Source organism: Salvelinus namaycush, chromosome 30 (assembly GCF_016432855.1).
Source record: "Salvelinus namaycush isolate Seneca chromosome 30, SaNama_1.0, whole genome shotgun sequence".
Classification (NCBI taxonomy): domain Eukaryota; kingdom Metazoa; phylum Chordata; class Actinopteri; order Salmoniformes; family Salmonidae; genus Salvelinus; species Salvelinus namaycush.
Genome location: NC_052336.1, coordinates 18,641,682 through 18,662,385, shown reverse-complemented (window position 1 = coordinate 18,662,385; position 20,704 = coordinate 18,641,682). Strand labels below are relative to the sequence as shown.

At 42.3% G+C, this 20,704-nt stretch overlaps 1 protein-coding gene across 1 annotated transcript in view; it reads left to right on the top strand.

Annotated features, from left to right (window-relative positions):
• The window catches only part of LOC120024835 (spondin-1-like), a 159,994-nt gene that overhangs the window by 53,146 nt on the left and 86,144 nt on the right, over window positions 1–20,704 (top strand). The window lies entirely within an intron of this gene.

The window sequence follows — 20,704 nt, the reverse complement described above, 5'->3', positions numbered from 1 at the left end:
GTAGTGCTATTGCTACTGCAGTGGAGGATATATGAGTCTTTTATGGATATCAAGGATGGCAAACCCATAAAAATTATTTGAATCACCATCCCCACTGAAGTCATTGTTCAACTTGCCTGGGTTTGAGGGGCTTTTCCCATTCTAGTAATTATATCTATATGGGCCAGCCAATGGCTCTACTCTCTGGATAATCCAGGTGGCTGTGGTATCAGTACAGTAAATAATGGAGTTTTCATATCTCAGTGGGCGTTCTGATCGATCCGTGCGCTACAGAGTACTTTAATTAATTACATTCAGTAAGTCTCTCAACCTGCCCCTTTATGTGGTTTTATACTTCACAGCTGTGAAATGCATGGTGGACACTGTTGCGTTATCTACGTCCTTTGGATATTCAAAGTAGATCGTGTCTACTTGGTATTTACAGTATAAAGCCATGGAATTGGAACATGGAATGTTTTCCAAAGTGTGTTGAAGTATTCAATACTTTTTGCATAATGATTTCCACAAGCGATGACCTAAATGAGAGACAAACATCTGTACTATAAGGATCATTGCAAATGTTGGTTAATGGTCTGCTTAATGGTCTGCAGTAGTTCCTCCTTTAAAAGTTGCGAGCTTGCACCGCGGGACTTAGAGGTACCCAGCGTCACGGCTTCATTGCTCCAGACCACCACAAGGGGGAGTTAGAGCACTCATTATGCATTTGGGTCCCAAGGTTTTTATATGACCAATCATATCGAGTGGTTCCAATGACGAATTTTGACGCGAGCCAACCGTCCCTGGTAGCATTCTTCAACAAAGATGGCTGACAAAATATTACGGTGGAACCAAATGTAAGTAGTTATAACGTCATAATGAGTCAAGCAAAACATGTACAATTGAGAGGAATATGTTAGTTAATGTAGAGACAAACGTTTGTGGATATTTTTTTGTCATAAAGTTCATTTACGAAAATTGCTTTTTAGCAAGTTATCTGTCTATCTAACATTAGCCAGCTAGCCCGTGTTAGGAGAATGTCCCTTGCAACTGGTGATGACCTCAAATCCTAGGAAGTACACATTCATGCAAGGTTAATAGATACATTCATGTTCGTAGGTACGAGAGCTCCTCTCTTGTTCAATAAATATTAAATATGAAAATATAGTTTAGCAGTTTTACCTTTAGTAAAAATATTCCTCTGTTTCAGTTTCTCACCATATTTCAATGTCTTTGCATGTCTTTCACACTCTCTCCCACTCCCTTTGTTACTTGTCCTTTTTCCATCTATCTCTCTCCCACTCTCTTCTCCAAACCTCTCCCCTCTCTCTTCTTCTCCTCTTTCTGTACAATCTCTCTCTCTCTCTCTCTCCTTCTCTCTCTCTGTCATTCTTTAAATAGCCTGTGCTAGTGTGTAGCAGATGGGCCCATAGAGTGTATTATTGTAGGGTAATATTGAAGACCTGGAGTTGCGGCACATAATGAGAGCACACTGTGAGAGCTGGGCTCTGTGCGTCATCACCGCCACCTATCCACAAGGCTGTATTATCCACAATACTGTCTGCTATAGTATCTGTATTAGTCCTCCTGGACCTTCTCTAAACGATTAGAGCAAATAGAGGATTTATGGAGAGACGGCCACAAAGCACGGTTGGCTTCAGTTTTAACCCTACAGTGCAGAGTAGTTACAGTACTGTTGAGTGACAAGAGAATTGATGACATAAAATGGTTGATAGTTCTTTTCACCCACTTGTGTCAGCTATTATTTGATATTCTAGGTAGCTCTCTGTAGAATATTATCCCAGTGGGGGGTGGTAAATGATCCATTCCCCCAACCCACTGAACAGACCTAAATTTAAACCAGGTAGAAAGCAACAGGATCAAACCATTACCTTCTCCCTAGGGAGATATATTACATATGGAATATTGCATAGTACTCTACATGGCAGAGGAGAAAGAGAGATGATTTATGTAGCCTGTTGTTTTCAGTGGAGATTGCTGGGGTAAACATGATTGGCTGTCACCAGTTCCCATGATGATAAGCCTTGTTCACACTGCAGGCCTTAATGCAGCGCTTTAATACATGCGCTGACCAGCTGGCAGGTGCCTTCACTGACATTTTCAACCTTTCCCTGACCCAGTCTGTAATACCTATGTTTAAAGCAGACCACCATAGTCGCTGTGACCAAGAATGCCAAGGTAACCTGTCTAAATGACTATCGCCTCGTAGCACTCACATCTGTAGCCATGAAGTGCTTTGAAAGGCTGGTCATGGCTCACATCAACACCATCATCCCAGACATCCTGGACCCGCTATTATCAGCATACCAACACAACAGATCCACAGATGGCACAATCTCTATTGCACTCCACACTGCCTTTTCTCACCTGGACAACACCTACGTGAGAATGCTGTTCATTGACTACAGCTCAGCATTCAACACCATTGTGCCCTCCAAGTTCATCACTAAGCTAAGGACCCTGGGACTGAACACCTCCCTCTGCAACTGGATCCTGGACTTCCCGACGGGCCACCCCCAGGTGGTGAGGGTAGGCAACAACACATCCACCATGCTGACCCTCAACACTGGGGCCCTTCAGGGTGCGTGCTTAGTCCCCTCCTGTACTCCCTGTTCACCTACAACTGTGTGGCCATGCATGACTCCAACAACATCATTAAGGCCTGATCACTGACGATGATGAGACAGCCTATAGGGAGGAGGTGATAGTGTGGTGCCAGGACAACAACCTCTCCATCACATCAGCAAGATAAAGGAGCTGATCGTGGACTACAGGAAACCGACGGGGCTGTATTGTAGTGAGTTGTGAGCTTCAAGTTCCTCTGTGACCACATCTCTAAAGACCTACTATGGTCCAAACACACCAAAGCAGTCGTGAAGAGGGTATGACAACGCCTCTTCCCACTCAGGAGGCTGAAAATATTTGACATGGGCCCTCAGAGCCTCAAAAAGATAGAGCGTATGGCCCAGTACATCACTGGGGCCGAGCTCCCTGCCATCAAGGACCTCTATACCAGGCGGTGTCAGAGGAAGGCCCTAAACATTTTCAGGCTCCATCCGCCCAAGTCATAGACTGTTCTCTTAGCTACTGCACAGCAAGGGGTACCAGAGCGCCATGTCTGGGACCAAAAGGCTCCTGAACAGCTTATACCACCAAGCCTTAATACTGCTCAACAGTTAATCAAAATTTGTCTACCCGGACTATTTACACTGACTCTTGCACTGGCTCTATGCACACTCACTGGAGTCTACCCACACACACTACACTGACATTCCAACACACACATATACACACACACACACTACATACACTCACATGCATATTGACACCACACACACTCACTACATTCGCACACACACACACGTTCACGTTCTTTCACATTCTTCACATACACTGCTGCTACTCTGTTTATCATCTTCCTGATTGCCTAGTCACATCAAATCAAATGTATTTGTCACATACATATGGTTAGCAGATGTTAATGCGAGTGTAGCGAGATGCTTGTGCTTCTAGTTCCGACAATGCAGTAATAACCAACAAGTAATCTAACCTAACAATTCCACAACTACTACCTTATACACACAAGTGTAAAGGGATAAAGAATATGTACATAAAGATATATGAATGAGTGATGGTACAGAACAGCATAGGCAAGATGCAGTAGATGGTATAGAGTACAGTCTATACATATGAGATGAGTAATGTAGGGTATATAAACATAAAGTGGCATAGTTTAAAGTGGCTAGTGATACATGTATTACATAAAGATGGCAAGATGCAGTAGATGATAGAGAGTACAGTATATACATATACATATGAGATGAGTAATGTAGGGTATGTAAACATTATATTAAGTGGCATTGTTTAAAGTGGCTAGTGATACATTTTTACATAATTTCCATCAATTCCCATTATTAAAGTGGCTGAAGTTGAGTCAGTATGTTGGCAGCGGCCACTAAATGTTAGTGGTGGCTGTTTAACAGTCTCTCGGTCCCTGCTTTGATGCACCTGTACTGACCTCACCTTCTGGATGATTGCGGGGTGAACAGGCAGTGGCTCGGGTGGTTGTTGTCCTTGATGATCTTTATGGCCTTCCTGTGACATCGGGTGGTGTAGGTGTCCTGGAGGGCAGGTAGTTTGCCCCGGTGATGCGTTGTGCAGACCTCACTACCCTCTGGAGAGCCTTACGGTTGTGGGCGGAGCAGTTGCCGTACCAGGCGGTGATACAGCCCGACAGGATGCTCTCGATTGTGCATCTGTAGAAGTTTGTGAGTGCTTTTGGTGACAAGCCGAATTTCTTCAGCCTCCTGAGGTTGAAGAGGCGCTGCTGCGCCTTCTTCACAACGCTGTCTGTGTGGGTGGACCAATTCAGTTTGTCCGTGATGTGTACACCGAGGAACTTAAAACTTTCCACCTTCTCCACTACTGTCCCGTCGATGTGGATAGGGGGGTGCTCCCTCTGCTGTTTCCTGAAGTCCCCGATCATCTCCTTTGTTTTGATGACGTTGACTGTGAGGTTCTTTTCCTGACACCACACTCCGAGGGCCCTCACCTCCTCCCTTTAGGCGGTCTTGTCGTTGTTGGTAATCAAGCCTACCACTGTAGTGTCGTCTGCAAACTTGACGATTGAGTTGGAGGTGTGCATGGCCACGCAGTCGTGGGTGAACAGGGAGTACAGGAGAGGGCTCAGAACGCACCCTTGTGGGGCCCCAGTGTTGAGGATCAGCGGGGTGGAGATGTTGTTACCTACCCTCACCACCTGAGGGCGGCCCGTCAGGAAGTCCAGGACCCAGTTGCACAGGGCGGGGTCGAGACCCAGGGTCTCGAGCTTGATGACGAGTTTGGAGGGTACTATGGTGTTAAATGCTGAGCTGTAGTCGATGAACAGCATTCTCACATAGGTATTCCTCTTGTCCAGATGGGTTAGGGCAGTGTGCAGTGTGGTTGCGATTGCGTCGTCTGTGGACCTATTGGGTCGGTAAGCAAATTGGAGTGGGTCTAGGGTGTCAGGTAGGGTGGAGGTGATATGGTCCTTGACTAGTCTCTCAAAGCACTTCATGATGACGGAAGTGAGTGCTAAGGGGCGGTAGTCGTTTAGCTCAGTTACCTTAGCTTTCTTGGGAACAGGAACAATGGTGGCCCTCTTGAAGCATGTGGGAACAGCAGACTGGGATAAGGATTGATTGAATATGTCCTTAAATACACCAGCCAGCTGGTCTGCGCATGCTCTGAGGACGCGGCTGGGAATGCCGTCTGGGCCTGCAGCCTTGCGAGGGTTAACACGTTTTAATGTTTTACTCACCTCGGCTGCAGTGAAGGAGAGCCCGCAGGTTTTGGTAGCGGGCTGTGTCAGTGGCACTGTATTGTCCTCAAAGCGAGCAAAAAAGTTATTTAGTCTGTCTGGGAGCAAGACATCCTGGTCCGCGACGGGGCTGGTTTTCTTTTTGTAATCCGTGATTGACTGTAGACCCTGCCACATACCTCTTGTGTCTGAGCTGTTGAATTGCGACTCTACTTTGTCTCTATACTGGCACTTAGCTTGTTTGATTGCCTTGCGGAGGGAATAGCTACACTGTTTGTATTCGGTCATGTTTCTTTTCACCTTGCCCTGGTTAAAAGCAGTGGTTCGCGCTTTCAGTTTCACGCGAATGCTGCCATCAATCCATGGTTTCTGGTTTGGGAATGTTTTAATTGTTGCTGTGGGTACGACATCGTCAATGCACTTTCTAATGAACTCGCTCACCGAATCAGTGTATTCGTCAATGTTGTTGTTGGACGCAAACCGGAACATATTCCAATCCACGTGATCGAAGCAGTCTTGAAGCGTGGAATCAGATTGGTCGGACCAGCGTTGAACAGACCTGAGCGCGGGAGCTTGCCGTTTTAGTTTCTGTTTGTAGGCTGGAAGCAACAAAATTGAGTCGTGGTCAGCTTTTCCGAAAGGAGGGCGGGGGAGGGCCTTATATGGATCGCGGAAGTTAGTATAACAATGATCCAAGGTTTTACCAGCCCTGGTAGCACAATCGAGATACTGATAGAATATGCTGACATTTACCCCTGCCTACATGTACTGTACATATTACCTCAATTACCACGTATTCCTGCACATTGACTTGGTACTGGTACTCCTTGGAGCCAGATCCAGCCAATCAGAATTAGTTTTTCCCCAAAAAAGGGCTTTATTACAGACAGAAATATTCTTCAGTTTCATCAGCTGTCCGGGTGGCTGGTCTCAAACGATGACGCTGGTGAAGAAGCCGGATGTGGAGGTCCTGGGCTGGCTTGGTTACACGTCTGCGGTTGTGAGGCCGATTGGACGTACTGTTAAATTCTCTAAAATGACGTTGGAGGCGGCTTATGGTAGAGACATTAACATAAAATGCATGCCAATTGCACTCTCCCTCATAAATTTAGACATCTGTGGCATTGTGTTATGTGACAAAACTGCATATTTTAGTGGCCTTTTATTGTCCGCAGCACAATATGCACCTGTGTAATGATCATACTGTTTAATCAGCTTCTTGATATGGATTATCTTGACAAAGGAGAAATGCTCATGAACAGGGATGGTAACAAATGTGTGCACAAAATATTAGAGAAATAAGCTTTTTGTGCATTTGGAACATTTCTGGGTTCTTTTATTTCAGCTCAAAGATAGAACCAATACTTTACATGTTGCCTTTATATTTTTGTTTGGTATATTTCCTTTTTTTAGCAAATTTTTCTTACTTTTTAAATCTGCTTTGTTGGTTAAGGGCTTGCAAGTAAGCATTTCACGGTAAAATCTACACCTGTGGCATTCATGTGAGAAATAAAATAATTTGATTTGACTTAATTTGAATGCTCAAATCAGTTTTGTTTTTCAAATCTGTTTTTGAATACTGACTGTCCGAGATGAAAATGTAATGAGTTGAAGGTTATTTGTTAGGCTGTGTCTTTAGATTTGGGGTGGGGTCGCGAGAAATTCTTGCCCAAAAAATGGGGTCCCCAGAAATTCAACCAGAAAAAATGGATTCCCTGCTGAAAAAGTTTGAACACCACTGCACTAGTGGATAAATGAAGAGTCCGATTGGCTGGTTCAAATCGTAGCAGCATGGTGATTACCAGCTGATTACCAACTGTCTTGTAAAACAGGTTGGAAGAACATGCTGTATCAAATTAAAAATGCTGTATCAAATCAAATGTTATTTGTCACATGCACTGAACCTTACAGTGAAATGCTGACTGACAAGCCCTTAACCAACAATGCAGTTTTAGTATTTAATAAAATAAACTGAAGTAAAACATAAATAAACAAAAAATAAAAAAGAAGAAAATTTAAAAATAACAAATAATTAAAGAGCAACGATAAAATAACAGTAGCAAGGCTATATACAGGGGGTACCGTTACAGAGTCAATGTGCGGGGGCACCGGTTAGTCGAGGTGATTGAGGTAATATACACACGGCTTAAAGAGTGTGTGTGTGTGTCATTAGTGTGTGTGCTGTGGAGGAGATGAGCCTGTAGTCACACACAACCTCTCGTTATGTCAGAGGGCGTACAGGGCACTAACTGGTGAGCTCCATACAGTATGTGCTGTGTTAACTAGGAGTTGACAGCTCCATTGCCCTGGGCTGATTGGCTGTCGCCTGCATTCACTGTGTTCCCTTTTAATATTTCTCAGAGAACACACAAAGTCTCTCCTTGTCCTTGAGGGAAAGTTAGCCTCTGGGGTGAAGGAGCCGCTCTGTTTTTTGAGCAGCGGAGCAAGAAAGCAGTCTTTGGTATAAATGCTGACACAAACAAAAAGGTGCTTTGCTTTTGTGTCAGGTAGGGTGTCGGGGCTAGCAACGTAGCAATGAATGCAGTTATAAATTGATATTCATAGAAAGCAGAAATTGATATTCATAGGCAGGCTCGACACGAGCCAAGGGGTGCACTGATCTCAATGTTCATACAAAGTTTCATTTGCCGAGCCAAGCAGGCGTTGAGTATGCACGCTCACATACTGTACACACACAAAACACAACACACACACGCACATGGATGCACGCACACACACACACACACACACACACACACACACACACACATTCGTAAACACACACACGCAACCCAGCTCCCCGTCATCACGTCAGCACAATGCGGTGCGTGATGGCTTTATTTTTTACTGCCGGGACCAAGATGTGCCAACTGTCTAGCTGTGTCTCCACGTCGGGATCCTTTTGATATGTGGGGTGTGTTCTTTACCCACGATACCTCTCTCCTGGGGAGAACAACAACTTTCCAGTCTGCATACAGAAGTGAAACCCATATCGATTGGCCCTTTCTCTGTATGAACCAATAGGAAACACGTATCAGTCACACATCATGCATTACATACACAGAATGTTCTTTGTGTTTTCACTTCATTACGGCGTCTGTGTTGAAAAGAGTGGTGAAGATACATGCATGATAACCACACTTGGCTGGATTCAATTTGTCCATCCCACACAGCCTGCATGTTTTCACAGCCAGCCGTATGCTTCTGCCTGGCGAACTCGTTACAATCTCTCCCATGTGACCCGCTGGGAATGGAAATATGATTGCATGTAAGAGCCTCCTCAAACAGAGCCCTCACCCACATTCTCTCAGCACCCCTATTCCACCATATTGAGTCAGACATGACACAGGGCCACTTAATCACATTTAAATGATCTGTTAGAAAAATTCCAAGGGTCACCATTGTTGCTCTAATAAGAATGATTGTATTTTAGTGGACGGGTGAAGGTGGGAAAGGGTAATGTGTGAGGAGGTTTGTTGTATAGATCCACATTGTGTGTGTGTGTGTGTGTGTGTGTGTGTGTGTGTGCTTACCTGTGTGCGTCTGTCCACATGATCTGTTCCTGCTTGTGTTCTTAATGTACCGAATGAGAACATTTTCTTCCTCCTTAGTCCCCACTCCATATGTGTCTTTACGTTTCATTAGCCAAATGCAAATCTGATTTACAGGAAACTTGGTATTATGTAGTGTAACTGAGGCACTGCTGCCCTCTCCCCCCTCCACACATACATGATTTGTGTATGCGGTCAGCCATTACAAAGGCACTAATGACAGTCAGATAAAAAATACTCTCCCTCCACAGGTGAGTGGGGGAAACGTGGCGAAGGGACTCTCGAACGCATTGTGAAATCTGCCATTTCCTCTAACTGTATGGGTGCGTTTTGTTACTGCACAGTAGCTTACAGACGCCCACAGAATGCAGAGCTATGTGAAACCACAGAGTAGACAGTTACAGATGCCACAGGCTGGACCAATGAGGGATGGCACAACCTGACTTGGAGGAGATAGAGGACTCAGGAGAAGTTTTCTAGGAGTATGATTGGCCTGGGCATTTTAGTAAGTCACAGATCCTACTTTTCTCTCCAGCTGTTTATCATGCGAGAGTATCAATCAGCCTGCATAATTATAACTGAATTGGAGCCTCAAATAAAGAGACTAGCTGCCACCTGTGTGTGAGAGAGGATCAGGATATTTGATCTGGAAGACATACATGTGAGAAAGTGAGTGGGAGAAAGCAGGTCAGTTTGAGACAGCAGGTCAGTTTTAGACAGCAGGTCAGTTTGAGAGAGCAGGTGAGTGGGAGAGTAAGTACATTTTTTTAAAGTATTATTTTTATTAAGGGATTATATTCACAAGCTTTTACTCTCCCTGCCATGAAATATATTAGGTGTGTGTGTGTGTCTGTGTCTGTTTTTGTGTGTGTGTGTGTGTGTGTGTGTGTGTGTGTGTGTGTGTGTGTGTGTGTGTGTGTGTGTGTGTGTGTGTGTGTGTGTTTGTTTGTTTGTTTGTTTGTTTGTGTGTGCGCGTACGCAGTGTTCTGCGTAAGTACATGGAGTAGCCAGCCAAACAGAAACATTTGCCAGTCAGGGAGTTCCGGCGTGCAGAAAACAATGCAGAATGAGCTCTGTTTTGGTGTCCACTGGTACATTTTAATGCTTTAATTCCATCCAAAATATACTGCTAAATTATTGAATACTTTAAACGACTTTACCTCCCAGATTCGTAAAATGAATTGTGGTATTGCAATTACATGACTTTGCAATTAAAGTTACTGAAAATGGATGAATCCAGTTGTTATTTGTTTTGGATATTGTCTAGGCCCATATTATCAGGATGTGGCAAACCTCTTCAAGGTTATGAGCGTTTGTCACAAATTAAGTGGGAAACTGTCACCAAATTACCCCAGAATGAGAGTTCTTTCGAACAGGACAGTACCTGTGTGTTTGTTTCTCCGTCATGGTCCACCCAGGTTGTAGGCAAGGTCAAGGATAGCAGGGTTCGGTACACGAATCGGGTTCTCGGTATGTCCAGGTCCAAACGCCAACAGGTAAGTCCAAAACAGTCCAGCTCATACACGGTAAATCCAGCCAATATCTATTGTCTCTTTCTCTACGGTTCATAGATCCTTCCACCCCTCTCTCTCTCTTCCTGGTTTTTCTTGACCCTTTATCTGTGTGTCGGCTCCACCTTCTGAGGGTTCCCCTTGCTTCTGGGACTTGTAGTTTTGGCAGTCGGCCATTTTGTGATCTGTAGTTCTGATCGGGGTGGCCATTTTAGTGATCGGGCAGAGCCCGTTTATTAGTTCTGCTCTCACATATCTGCCATTTATCACTCGACCCCCTTCTTTGCCACAAGGACTATTTTCTAAGCAAGATAACCTTTAACATTAAACTTATCTTCTCTTCAGAGTCACTTCAGTATGTTCATGTTTACAGTTTTACTGCAAGATATGCATTGCCACAATGATGTTTGTTCTTCAAATTATGTATTTTATTCTCTGCTGTGGAAACTTAGGGTAAGGAAATCAATGTGTAATTTTACAATTTCAACTGTCCCTTTAAAAAGTTGCCATGTCAATCAAATCAAATTTTATTTGTCACATGCGCCGAGTACAACAGGTGTAGGTAGACCTTACCGTGAAATGCTTACTTACGAGCCCTTAACCAACAATGCAGTTCAAGAAATAGAGTTACGGACATATTTACCAAATAAAATAAAAAGTAACACAATAACGAGGTTATGTACAGGGGGTACCGGTACAGAGTCAATGTGCGGGGGTACAGGTTAGTCCAGGTAATATGTACATGTAGGTAAAGATAAAGTGACTATGCATAGATAATAAACCGATGCATCAATCACTGTGGGTGGGATTGTCAGGGAAGAGGGCAGCATTTTTGTGTCACAGAGTTGGTAGGGTTTCAGACCTGTCAATCTATCTATGTGGGTGGGACTGATGAAAGGCGGTAGATTAGTAATCTAGTCAGAAAAACAAGTCTAGTCTACCTTTTCAATTTAATTTATTGTAGCAAAAACTAAATCTACTTTTTCAATTTAGTTTATTGTGACAAATACCTAAGAAAAAAGGTTGTGTTCTGTCAAGTAAACATGGACTCCCTTTTGAGAAGCAATAAGGAATTGCAGAAAATGGTTTTAAAAATGCAACAGTTTTCAGGGGGAGGACCCCAGACCCTGCCAGATTGTGCACCCCAACTTTTATACAAAGTCAGGCGCCCATGAATAGACTGTAACGAGTGCGCTGAGAGTCGGGAAGCAAGTTCGGGAGTGAGTGTTTTAATAAATAAAATAAATACAAACAATGCACCGACATGAAAACAGAGTACAATAGCACCTGAGGAGAGAAACAAGAGAAGTGACAGATATTGGGAAGATAATCAAGGAGGTGATGGAGTCCAGGTGAGTGTCATGAGGCGCAGGTGCGCGAGACGATGTGACAGGTGTGCGGGACAATCAGCAGCCTGATGACCTGGAGGCCGGAAAGGGAGTATACATGACATACACCTACAGATACGATTGAAGAATGAAGCAGGTGTTAAACATGGGCTTTGCTGCACAGAAAGCAGCAGTTGACTACTCCATTGTCGACACTAATCAAATCAGTAGTTCTATATCAATATCCTTAATAATACCATGTTGTCACGATCGTCGTATGAGTGAGACCAAGGCGCAGCGTGAATAGAGTTCCACATATTTTTTATAAACTGAAACTCACCAAAACAAAACAATAAAGCATAAACGAAACCTGAAGCTACTGGTGTGCACTCGGGCAACTCAATGTAGACAAGATCCCACAAATACCAATGGGGAAATGGCTACCTAAATATGATCCCCAATCAGAGACAACGATAAACAGCTGCCTCTGATTAGGAACCATAGCAGGCCACCATAGAAATACAAAAAACACCTAGATGTCACTATCACGCCCCAACCAACACAGAGAAAAAACAGCTTACTAAGGTCAGGGTGTGACACATATAGCCTAAGTATCATGACATTAGCGTTTATAACCTTCAATCTGTTTTCTTTTCTCAGGCTTTCGCTCAACTACGTATTATTCCTGCAGTGAGGATTCAACATCTTCATTGAATATTTTCATAATTTATCTGCAGAAGTACTCTACCAGTATGCAAATTAGGGAGCCAAATGACCTGCTCTCACCGATGGGATTCTACTAGCTGACATATGGAATTCTTTCAATATGGTCATACCATGGATCATTTAGCTATTGGATTTTTTAATTTTAGGACCCCTTTATGTATGTAAAAAAAATAATTTGGCCTTTACTATTATAGCCCATTAAAACACATTGAATAACACATTCATAAATGGCAAAAAATACAGTTACAAAATGTATCATAAGGAATAATGTTTTGAACTGTCTGTCCTATATTTACCACTATTTTTGAGGGGCACAAAACTACTTCCAGACTTCCAATAATTTGTTTAACACTTGTGGGGGTCACAGAACAAAATGGAGAACATCATAGTGGGGTCATATTAGTTTGTAGTCCAGACAGTTTTGACAATACAGGCGTTTTTGTCTCCTCGTCTGACAAACGCCACTGTAGCTCTGTCACTTTCCACCTCAGATGCGGAAGGCGTCAATTGACTCTAAGGGTTTTTAATGTCATAATAGACTCTGAAAGCTTTACTCTCTGTGAAGTAAAAGTACAGGAGAGTGTGTTCATCAATTAGCCCGCTTAATTATAACTGCGAGACTAAATAAATTGACGCCTCAATTTAAGGCATTCAGCTAGCGGGACAACTTCCAGTGAAACTGTAGGGTGCGCAATTCAAATAAATAATCATAACAATTATGGATATTAAACATTTAGGTACATATAAGTGTCTTATATTGGTTGAAAGCTTACATTCTTGTTAATCTAACTGCACTGTTGGATTTTCAGTTGCTATTACAGCGAAAACATGCCATGCGATTGTTTGAGGACGGCGCCCCACATCAAAATATTTTTACACCGCACAGGTTTCATATATTCACAAATAGAGATTAAATATTCACTTACTTTTTGAAAATCTTCCTCTGATTTGTCATCCAAAGGGTCCCAGCTATAACATGTAGTGTCATTTTGTTAGATAAAATCATTCTTTATATCCCAAAAAGTTTGTTTAGTTGGCGCCATCAATTTGAGTAATCCACTCATTCAACTTGCAGAGAAAGGAATCCGATAATCTACCCCTAAACTTTGTTTCAACAAGTCAAAATACATTTCTGTTTACTCCTCAGATACCCTAAAATGTAATAAAACTATAACATTTCTTACGGAAAGAAGTATGTTCAATAGGAAACCGATTTTAGCAGGTGGGTCCTGTCTTCATGGCGCGCGAAACACGAATTTCCAAGACTGTGTCCTTCCACTAAAACTGTTATTCCCTATTCGTTTTTGAAGTTACAAGCCTGCAACCTTGAACATAAACTGCTGACACCCTGTGAAAGCCATAGGAATTGCATCCAGGGAGCTAATTTTCAGTATGAGCTTATACTTGTCATTGTAAGAGGATGGTCTCTCAAAAAAAAAAGATATTCCGGGTTAGTTTTTCTTTGCATTTTCTCCTACCATATCTATTGTGTTATATTATCCTACATTATTGTAACATTTCTACAAACGTCAAAGTGTTTTCTTTCCCATGGTATCAGTTATATGCATATACTGGCTTCAGGGCCTGAGCAACAGCCAGTTTACTTTGGGCACGTCATTCAGGCGGAAATTGAGAAAGAAAGGCCCTAGCCCTAAGAAGTTTTAATTGGAATGTATTCTGGGTGACTACCTCATGAAGCTGGTTGAGAGAATGCCAAGAGTGTGCAAATCTGTCATCAAGGCAAAGGGTGCCTACTTTGAAGAATCTAAAATCTAAAATATGTTTGGATTTTTATTTAATTTTTTTCTCCCCAATTGGTAGTTACAGTCTTGTCTCATCGCAGCAACTCCTGTACGGACGAAGGTCGAGAGCCTAGCGTCCTCCAAAACACAACCCAACCAAGCCTCACTGGTTCTTGATGCAATGTCCACTTAACCCGAAAGCCAGACGCACCAGGAAACACTGTTCACCCGCGACCGTGTCAGTGCGCACTGCGCCCAGCCTGCCACAGGAGTCGTTCGTGCGCGATAGGACAAACCCTCCCCTAACCCTAGTCTGGACTCTAACCCAGAATCTCTAGTGGTACAGCTAGCACTGTGATGCAGTGCCTTAGACCACTGCGCCACTCTGTAGGCCATTGATTTAAAAAAAAATTGGTTACTTATTATTATTTCATAGTGTTGATGTCTTATTCTACAATTTATAAAATAGTAAAAATAATGAAAAACCCTTGAATGAGTAGGTGTGTCCAAAGTTTTGACTGGTACTGTATATATTTTTTTTACACACTTTTATTTCTTTTACAATGTCAATATGTTTTTGTTGTAAATGTTTTGGCTCCAAACTGGTGTCAGTTGTGAAAAAGTCACTAGTTGGAAGAGTTGCAGAGTTCATTGAACATAATGCCATTGTTGATTAGATGCTTTTTACTGTTTAAATACTATATAAATATATATATATATTTAAGTTATTCAATTCTATATTACCAAGGTTACCATAGATTGCCATAGATTACCAAAATTACAAAACATTCCAGTAACTTTTGTAAATTACTTGTAGCTTTGCAACCCTACTCACAAGCTTTTACTCTCTCTGCCTTAAAACCTGTTTGGGCTGCAAGCCCGACACCGGTACACTTATGACAACAGCCAGCTCAAAGTGCAGGGCGCGAAATTCAAAATATATTTTTTTTAAATATTTAACTTTCACACATTAACAAGTCCAATACAGCATATGAAAGGTACACATCTTGTGAATCAAGCCAACATGTCCGATTTTTAAAATGTTTTACAGGGAAGACAAAATATGTAAATCTATTAGCTAACCACGTTAGCAAAAGACACCACTTTTCTTACTCCATCAGTTTCTTACTCCATCAGTAGCTATCACAAATTCGACCAAATAAAGAAATAAATAGCCACTAACCAAGAAAAAACTTCATCAGATGACAGTCTGTTTTGTTCGAAAAATTTGCATATTTCAGGTATAAATCATAGTTTACATTTCAGCTACAATCAGAAATTGCACCGAAAGCAGCCATAATATTTACAGACACCAACGTCAAATACCTAATTACTCATCATAAAACATTTCTGAAAAATACATAGTGTACAGCAATTGAAAGACAGGCATCTTGTGATTCCAGACAATATTTCCGATTTATTAAATGTTTTACAGCTAAAACAAAATGTAGCGCTATATTAGCGTAGCCACAATAGCCAGAAACACTTGGGCGCCCACGACCAGTTCACATGCACGACAGATATTAGAAATAGCATCATAAAATGTTTCTTACTTTTGGTGATCTTCCGTCAGAATGTTGGACAAGGTGTCCTTTGTCCAGAACAGTCGTTGTTTTGATCTGGAACGGCAAATATCCCTCTTCATTTAGCATGGGCACTTGCCAAGTGGTACGGATCTCTCCAACGTAAACAAAGTCAGAGAACGGAACACGGCAAAACTCCCGAAAAAATTTCAATAATCTGATTAAACTATATTGAAAAAACATACGTTACGATGATATGGTCACATGTATCAAATAAAATCTAAGACGGAGATGTTAGTCGTTCATAACGACAGCTAAACAGAAGGCATATCCATGTCCTCTTTCGCGCGCTCCAGAAACAGGAAGTGGACGGTCACGTCAAAGAAATAGCTTTTATTCCACCTCAGACCAAGATAAACACAAAATTTCTTCTCTCACAGCCTCTTGACACCCAGAGGAAGGCGTATGAAGTGTACGTAGACTCTTACGTATCATGACCATGTATAGGCAGGAAGTTGAACAGAGCATATATTTCTGACATTCCACTTCCTGGTCAGGAAAAGTGCTGCAGAATGAGTTCTGTTTCACTCAGAGAAATAATTCAAACGGTTTTAGAAACTAGAGAGTGTTTTCTATCCAATAGTAATAATAATATGCATATTGTACGAGCAAGAATTGAGTACGAGGCCGTTTGAAATGGGCATCTTTTATCTGGCTACTCTATACTTTCCCTTGCAGCCATAAGAAGTTAAGAGCGTTCAGTTGTGTGTTTGTGTTTGTGTTGTGTTGTGTGTGTGTCTGTGTGTTTCTGTGAGTGAGATTGAGTAGGTTAATGTTGAATAGACTCTGAAAGCGTATTAACATAATGCATTAACATAAATTAACATCGAATTAACATAATAATAAAAATCCATCAAAATCTGTCTGTTTAAGCTAGAGATATCATCTGTGGTGAAAGGTGGCAGAAAAACGATCTACTCATGAAAATGTCAAAAGCGTCCGAACGGTTTGGCCTAAAAACTACACTCATGACACGACCGGAATATCGATTAGGCCTATACGTTTAGTATAGAGGCTTTTTCATAACATTTAGTTTAATTAGGTCTAACGTAATGATATTATAAAAACATAAAGTGCATATTTTTCTCTAATGACCGTATAATAAAAACTCAACATCATTCAATACGATGTTTATATTTTTTGTCGCTGAATCAGTGGGAGCCATGAGCTTGTTTCCTGGCAACAAGATGGTCCCATCTAGGGGTGATGGGAGACAGTGATGTCCAGTCTACTCCGTCATTTCGTTTTTGTTGCCGTCATTGAAGAAAATCCCGCTTCGCAGAGATAGGATGTTGGAAATGGATGCAGCGTTTTCAGTGCTTTTGTGGCTATCTATTCAGCCTTGATTTTAATCCAGAAGGTCAGCAGAGATTAAGTTATCTCAAACATACTTTTAAGGCCACCGTCATTTGCAACCTCAAGGATTTGATATTTTTCCTGACGGACATGGACGATTCACCTGGGACATTCACAAATGGGTCGCGGATCCATTCCTTCGCACTTCGTGGGTCTTTGGTGGTTGGGAAGTAGTGCTCGAACTCAGCTGGGAGAAAGTTTGGAACATGTCAATTATGCCCATGTTCACTCGCCGTCCCCACAGTTTCAGTATGGCTTTGAATGCAGCCACTTTATCTGCCAACTTAAAGACAGTTGTCATTCTCCCCTGAAATGACAGATTTAGTTTGTTGAGCAGGTTGAATATGTCGCACAGGTAAGCGAGTTTTGCGACCCATTCCTCATCATTGAAATGTGCTGCCAGTGGTGACTTTTTTCTGAAAGAAATCTCTGCAGCGGCTCTCGTAACTCAAACACTCTGGCAAGCGATCTCCCCCTGGATAGCCATCTGACTTCTGTGTATAAGAGAAGGCGTTTGTGCTCTGTGTCCATTTCCTCACAAAGCTGCCCAAACAGACGCGAGTTAAGGGCTTATGCTTTGATATGATTGATAACTTTAATAACATCATTCAATACGATGTTAAATTCAGGTTATATTTTTTGTGAATGACACGGTGCGTAGACTCACATTCAGGCGCAACCTCTTTAACCCGGGTTGTGAAACCAGACATCGTCCAGTATTGGCAGCAGCCCCATCCGTGCATATGCCAACACAGAATGACTAATTCAATTTTCCTTGCATGTAATCATCCAAAGACTTGAATAGTTCTGTAGCCGTTGTGTTAGTCAGCAGGGACAGTGAACACAACAAATCCTCATGCACATCATCCTGAAATATATATTGCACATAAACAAGCAGTATTTCGTTGTTGTCGACATCGGTAGATTTGTCTACCTGGATTGCATACCACGGTGACTCGTTAAGCCTCTCTAACAATTGTGCCTCAACGTCCTCCGCTATTTCATCAATTCGCCTAGTGACGGTGGTAGCCGAAAGAGAAACCTGTGCTAAGAGTTTATGGCAAATGTCCTTAGCAGCAGGTAGAATCAACTCCTCGCCAATAGTGAAAGGCTTCTTGGCAATATGGCTAGCCACTAAGTATGACGCTCTCAGTGCAGCCACGTTTGTTGATGCGGTGGCTTTCAAGACTTGTTTCTGTCCTTCTTGTTCACGTTTTCTTCGCTCAAATAATTCAACAGGTTTGTCTTTAAGTGCAGGGTGCTTGGATTCGATGTGCTGAAGCAGTTTTGAGGGCTTCATTGCCTCATTAGATAGCCTATCTCATACTATACACAGGGGGCTTGGAGCATGTGAGTCACCTGTCGCAATAAAGCAATATTTTAGGTAGGACTCATCATATTTTCTATTGAATGAGGCTTTCTTTTTTTTTGCAGTCTCGGGCTCTGCAGTCTACATTATCGACATCGTTGTTGGGCCTCCCTTACCCCTTCCGAAGAAGCTCGCCAGCGACCTTTGTTTGTTTTTATTCATGTCAGCTAACATAGCTAGTTAGTACAAAGTTGGCGGGCAACACAGCTCACGCAGACCGTGATGAACTCGCGGCGTGCGCATTACTCAAGTTCAAAATCTGTGAACTGTTGTGGGCGTGACAGAGATATTAGAGTGGTGAGAACAGGACCAACAGACTGCACCAAGTGCAATGTAATTACTGCACAAATAGCCTATAATTGTATATCATTATTATTTTATTTTACAGATTTAAAAAAATATATATATAATAATTTTTCCTTTCCATGCGGCCTGGTAGCGAATGTGCCGCGGACCAGTACCGGCCCGGTGGTTGGGGACCGCTGTGTTATTCAATTACATTTCTATGGGCTAATAGCAGTAATGCCAATTTCAATGTTTCATCAAATCATTTTTTAATAGATTTTTTGATACCTTAAGAGGTCTTAAAATTCCAAATCAAATAGCTAAATGATCTTTGGTATGACAGTCTTAAAACAATTCCATTATGTTAGCTTAGTTGAACCACCCCTCCCCCGGCTCGGGGGCTTAGACTTAGAGTGTTCCAATAGACGTTTAGGAGAAACAGCCATTAGGAACACTAGTATCAATCCACCTCTGAACATTAAACAATGTTTCTGCTCTACTGTGGAGAAACAGGAAAGGGTGAGGCAGAGATAGAGAGATGTGGAGAGAGATGTGGAGAGAGATGTGGAGAGAGAGATGTGGAGAGAGACATAAAGGAGGCATTTACATCGTACATACGCTATTAAAACCCAAGCAGAACATCTGCTCAGCTCCTGATTGCTTTATGTGGTGTCTCAGAGCGAGGAATGTATCCCAGATTCCACCGGGACCATTAGCCTGACAAGCACTAATGAGCAATGTGGCCCTGGCTCATTCTCTTCATTCTCTAAACGCTTTCATATATTTATCCTTAATATGTTTGGATCAGCAGCAGTGGTCACACACAAAAACACACACACACACACACACACACACACACACACACACACACACACACACACACACACACACACACACACACACACACACACACACACACACACACACACACACACACAGACAGACAGACAGACAGACAGACAGACAGACAGACAGACAGACAGACGCACAGACAGACGCACAGACAGACAGACAGACAGACGCACAGACAGACAGACGCACAGACAGACAGACGCACAGACAGACAGACGCAAATCTGAAATGGTTGATTATAGTGTGTCGTTTACGGGTTTCCCGATATTGTGACTTTACTATCTTAAATAACAAATGGACGGAGAGCGAAATATGGTTAATGCCAACAGGCGTTTTTATGTTACATTGTACGGGGTAATGGGGAGCTGCAATACGGCTCCCTCCTCAGCTACTTCTATTAATGGTTGACCTTTGTATATTGACCAGACTCCCTCCCTTATCTCTCTCCCCTTCCTCTGTCCCCTGTTTCAAGCTAATACATCTGGGTGGGCTTAATGTATTGGGATATTTTGGATAGGCTCAGCTCCTTTCTTGCATCATGAGGTTTCATAAAGTCTCAATCTGAGTAAGAGTAATGTGTACAGTTGAAACAGGGCTGCACCTTCACTTCAGTTACAGTATGAGTTTTGAACTATCGCGCTAGTTTTCTGTACTGTCTCTGTGGATTAATAACATCGCCAACCAGTCAGCATGAGCTTGAATCGGCCAGATGATACCTGCTGACCCATGTGGAGTTAAAATATGTAGTGTGTCTGCCTTCAGTCCTCCTGTCATCCAGGCTTATGTTTCTCTAGGTAGCATGTTCCTTCAGAGTGAAAACGTGTCAAGCAATAATGATAACTCTCAAAAATCTACAGCAATGTTGATTGTTCATTAAAAACCTTCACCATGCAGTTATAAGCCAGTTAAACCATTTTGATTGCTCATTTAATAGTGAATAGATTGAAACCCGGTATTTACAAACTGCCAGGGTTTATTTTTGAGCACAAACTGAACAGGCAGGCATTCTGTATTATTAAAGTAAATGCCTTTACTGAGGCAGGATGACAAGTGGGTCATTAAAGGGGGTCAGGTTGTGATGGGTTTTGTAGTTTAAATGGGG